Source organism: Cryptomeria japonica, chromosome 4 (genome assembly GCF_030272615.1).
Source record: "Cryptomeria japonica chromosome 4, Sugi_1.0, whole genome shotgun sequence".
Lineage (NCBI taxonomy): Eukaryota > Viridiplantae > Streptophyta > Pinopsida > Cupressales > Cupressaceae > Cryptomeria > Cryptomeria japonica.
Window position 1 is genome coordinate 180,083,464 of NC_081408.1, and position 6,000 is coordinate 180,089,463.

A 6,000-nucleotide genomic window follows, 5' to 3' on the forward strand; every position below is an offset into this window, starting at 1 on the left:
TGATCCTATTGTCATTGTTTTCAAAGGGGAAGAAAGAGTACAGTTGTGTATGTGAGTTGACATTGTGTGTTGACATCAATACCAAAGGGGGGGGATTGTTGGCATTATGTTGTCATTGATGTCAACCAGTATGCAAGTTGATATTACGAGTATGCAAGTAGTAGTATTGAATATTGTTGGCATGTTGATGTCAACCGGTAAGAAAGCAAAGAGACAAATTGAAGGACCTAGATAAGAAGATGAAAGGATGTGAAGTGTTTGTCACTTTAGAAAAATAGTTGAGGACTATCACCGATAAATGATAACATGTCCTAACTGACAAAATGAAGAAGTGCACGATATGAAGGTTATCTGATTGGTGTATACAGGTAGTATGTTTGGTCAGAGACTAATTTTTAACCAACACAATCAAGTGAGTTGGATGCTGACAGAGATGTCACGTGGACTCCAGGTGGTGAACATACAGTGGTAGGTAAATGGTGCATCAACGAGACAATTTACGATTAGGCCAATATTAAATGAAAACTGCGAAAATCAAGAATCGATTGTAGAGGTTTGCAGTTTGAAGTAGGACATCTGATTGTCTTGTTGATTTGGAGAAGGAAACAACTGTATAATTTATTATGATCGACAAAATCAAGGCCGATAAACAGGGTCCAGTTTGCTAAATATAGTAAACGTTTATTGGAAGAGTAAAAAAGGACCGAGCTTTTTGTTGATCTGTTGCAAGTTGTCGATTCAAGAAGATGAGATCTGATTTGATATGGATCGTGGTCGGTGAAGAAAAACCTAGGTGCATAAAGTTTGAACTTTTTTTTTTGGTGGGAAAGCATGTGTATAAATCTGTAGATCAAAGACTTAGATATGTGATGACAAAGTCTGATCATGCTAAATAAGAGCTGATCAGTTTGAGTGTTGATAGAAAAATATTGAAGTGACTAAATGTTAGTGTAGATAGGAATCTGGAAATCATCAAAGCAAATAGATATTAGCCTAGTTCAATCACGAAAACTCAATTGCAATGATAACAATCCTAATTACACTCAATAAAGATATGAAAACAAGACATCAATTCAAACACAAACCATTGCAAACTTGAATGTCTCCTTCATGTGGCTCCATTGTCCTTCTTTCTCCTTCAAATAGCTTTTTTTGTGGATCTCACCTACTACTGCATAAGCATGATGTGAAAGCAAGTAGACAAGATGATAGTGCAAGAATACTCGAAGCGTGATTGATTCGACTAGGGATCAAGGGTCAGGGGATTCGAAAATGCGATCAATTGGGGATCTTTGATTGAATAAATTCATCCAATTTATTGACAAATTGGGGAAAAGATCAGATTAGCATGAAAGTGATTCGAATAGAAATTCAAATCAGGAATAGCAAAATTATGACAAGTGTATGACAAATTGCTATGCAAGGATTTATGACAAGAATTTGAAATAGAAATAGACATTTAGGAATTTAGGAGAAATTAGAAAATTAGGCTAGAAATAATGACTTGGAAATTAGGAAATTGATGAAAATTAGGTAAATTAATTAATAATTTCTCATTCATTAATTAATTTACAAAAATAGGAGGAATTAATTAGCCAATTAAATAAACATTTAATTGTGACAAGAAGACTTAGGATAAATAAATAAATCATTTATCCTAAAGAGAGATATGGAGAGAAAATGACAAACAAGGTTAAATGAATAAATCATGAAACCCTAGAAGATAAATTAGAAACGCAAGGATGACAATTAGGTCTTGATGTAAGATTGATTGGATGTCGATGCGATCATGATTTTGAATTGATAAAAGACCAATGTTGATAAGTGATTTGATTAACAAATGCACCAATTGATGAGGAACAATGACAAATTAATCCAAATTGACATGATTGAGAAGGACGACGATCGATGACAAATTGATCGCAAAATGACAAGATTGAAAAGAGGACATCGATCGATGACAAAATCAATCACAAAACAACAAGATTGATAAGAGAACAATGATCTATGACAAATTGATTACAAAATGATAAGATTAATAAGAGGACAAAACCCTAATTAGGATTGATGATGTCCAAAATGATGACAAATGAGCATGCACATTGATGCGACAGGATAAGATTGACCAAAATCATGACTGAAGATTGTTATCGACAAGACCAAATTCGAAAGTGAGACAATTGAAGAATGCAAAAGAAGGACTTGATGATTGCAAATGATAAAGACCAAGTGCGTGACATAGGGGAAATGTTAATGCAACGCAAAAACCCTAAAATAAGGCAATGCGCAAATGTTAAAGTATGATTCCACAAGCGTTGACCATTTTTAGGTGTCTACAGTTAGAAGAAGTACCAGCTAGAAGGGTTTAAATGGAAAGGTTTAAGGTAACTGGTAAACTGTTACAGAGCATAATAGTCTATCAAACCAGCAGAGATTGAATTGGTAAGGTAGCCGCTAAGAGTGGAGGAGAGAAGAGAGAGTGTGAGAGGAGATCTAGCTAGGAAAAAGATGAGTTAAAGAGGATTCAAATAGAGAGAACTAAGATCCGATAGAGAAGAAGTGTGACAGAAAATAGTTCAAGCGGCAGAGTGAATGTGAGTAGACATTGTGTAAGTAAGTTGAGATCTAGTGGAGAAAGACTATAGTTTTGTATGTGAGTTGACATTGTGTGTTGACATCAATGCAAAAGGTGGCGATCATTGGCATTGTTTTGTCATTGATGTTATTGGTATGCAAGTAGGATTATTGAAGATTGTTGGCATGTTGATGTCAAATGATAAGTATATCAACCAGTAAGAAAGAAAGGAGACAAATTGAAGGACCCAAAAAAGAAGATGAAATGATGTGAAGTGTTTGCCACTTTGGCAAAACAGTTGAGGACTGTCACCAATAAATGATAACATGTCCTAACTGGCAGAACAGAGAAGTACATGATATGAAGGTTAACCGGTTGGTGTATGTTGGCATTATAACAGACAAGAATACGGTTGGCATTCCAATTACAATGAGAGATTGTTGGCATTTCAATAAGGATATTGAGAAGGTTGTTGATGACTATGGATATAACTGATTAAGGATGATTACTATCTTAATATTATTATTTTGTCATTCATGTCAAGAAATTGATTTTCTAATTCAATATGATGTTGTCATATCTTAAGAAGTATGATTTGATGAGTATAAAGATGTCAGTAAAAGACACAGAAAGAATATGATGAATAAGGGGATAAGTTATTCAATGGGAAACTATTAACGAGTTAGACAATGATGAGATCATGATGTTTAGATTGGTTTGATATCCTACATATGCTATTGTTTGAAAGGTTAATACTATACTATATTACCGAGAAAAGAACCTAGTCGGTAAACCCTAAGGAACCTAGTCGATAAACCCTAAGGTTATCACTATCGGTTAATGAAGGTAGAATGTCTACGGAGTGAAGTTTAGTATTTACTGAGTTACAACTGAGCTATAACAAAATGCATTAAATGTTTACATGTGATATTTAATGAAGGAAGCTGATGAGCTAGAGCGAATTAAATGATTGGTAAGCCATGTATGAAGATTGTTAAAGAATCTATGGTAAAGAAAGATCGACAGGAAGATCTATATCTCAGATTGAATTGCATTACCCTAACACAATTTCCAAGGCAGGGAAAAAAGTTTTCAGATTGAAGGATACATTGAACCTAGAGAAGATTGAAGATCTGATGGCTATGATTGATCATGGGAAATGTGATCAAGGAGATTAAGCGGTTGGAAGATTGTTTATAAATAGGAAACTGTTGATAAACAATGAAGGCGAGAAAGTGTATGCACAGGGATGCTATTTAGTGTTTACCGAGCACAGAAGCTTGAAGACCTGTTTTGATAACAGAGTATAAAGCCCAACAGAGGGACAAGATAAGTCCTATGAATTGATTGTATTGAGCAAATAAGAATCTACCTTAGCATTTTTAGATGTGAAGTTGCAGACATATTTTTATTACTATTATTTTGAGAAGTAGCAGAAAATCTCTTAACCGAGTGGACTTAACAATCTTATTTGTAAAATCCTCTAGCAAGGTGACATTCTTATTGAGTGTTTGAAATCCTTTAACAAGGTCACTTCTAACAAGGTGAAGATTCTAACAGATCTGAGGGAAATCCCTTAACTGGGTCACATCTAGAAATGTGTTTGTAATCTTTAACAGGATTTTCTTTTAACCGAGCATACTCTAGACGAGTATATTTCTTAGTGGGTCTGAAATCCCACAGTGGTTTTTCCCTATTTGGGTTTCCACGTTAAATCTGGTGTTATATGTTTGTGATCTTATCTATTTATGGGTCTGCATGCATTACTATTTTCTGATAAGGTTACTGAGGTTGAATCTGTTGTTTTTATTGAAGATTAAGTTTGAATGATTCACCCCCCCCCCTCTCATATTGTTAGCTTGGCATCTGTACTAATCATATTTAGTATCAGAACTATCAATTGGTATCAGAGCTTTGGACTTCGGAAGAAAAGTTTAAAGGCACTTGAGTTAAAGATCCAAAAGATGTATAAGAGGGATGCATCGAAATTGAATAAGTCAAGTTTCTCTACATGGCAGAAAAGGATGAAGTTGCATCTATCAGGAATTGGAGAATATGTTGTCTATTATCTAGAGAATGATTTCATCACACCGAGCACCTATCCATTGACAATGGAAGAGATAAAGGCAAAGCAAGAACATATTCAAGCAATGATTGAAATAGCATCTGCATTGATCGACTCGGTGTTTAATGATCTAGAAGGATGTACTGATGCAAAGGCAATGTGGACTAAGCTCATATTTGTGTATGGTGGAGATGAACATGTTCAAAGAGAAAAAGTGGATAGTATAAGAGGACAACTTGAATCTACGAGGATGAATGAAGGTGAGAACATAACCTAGTATAGTACAAGACTAAAGGAGATTGTAAATCAAATCAAAGGAGCAAGAGGAACTATTGAAGAAAAGGATGTAACAAGTAAGATGCTGAGAACCCTTCTACTTGCCTATGCAATCCAAGTCTCTGCAATCAATGAATTGAGGTCTATACCCAATATGCCAGTTTCTTTAGATGCTACTATTGGTAAGCTACATGCATTTGAGTTAACTAACTTTTATAACAGTGGGTCATTGGTAAATAAAGTTGAATCTGCATTTAGTTCTTTTCATATTGATGAAATTGATGATTACAATGATAGAAAGTATAAGTACTCTGAAGGGAATCACAGTGGAGCAAGTGAAAGATTTCAGAAAAACATGGAGGAGGTACACAAATTGTATGAGAAAATCAGAAAGCAAGAAGAGTTTGAAGCACTATTAGCTAGAAGGCTACCAAGAGGAAAAGGTAAGTATAAAGGAAAGCTACCTTTAAAATGTTTCAATTGTGATAAGATAGGACATATGGCTTCTAACTGTCCTAACAAAGAATCTAGTGAAAAGAGAAATTACCGAGATGACAGATAGAAAGATAATCATTACAGAGGACACCGAGACTTCAGGAGAAGAGATAAAAAGACATGCCTAATAGCTGATGAGGAATCTAATGATGATAAATTAGATGAAACTGATATAGAAGAAGTTGTTTATGTGGCTATCAAAGATGGATCAGATGAAGAAAGGTATGAAGAAAAAGCTTTAATATCTCATATAAATACTAATGATTCTTGGATCATAGATAGTGGTTGCTCACATCACATGATAGGTGATAAATACAATTTTTTTAAATTAGATGATTATGATGGAGGCTATGTAAGATTTGGTAATGATGCACCATGTCCGGTAAGAGGTAAAGGATCCATAAAACTTCTTGACAATGCTAAATGTAATGATGTTTATTGGGTTGAAGGTTTGAAATACAATTTGTTGAGTGTAGCATAGCTAAACAACACAGGATACCGAATAGAGTTTGAAAAAGGAATTGTCAAAGTTAATGACAAGCATGGAAAGTTAACTGCTACCAGGACACAAACAAGAGGTAATACATTT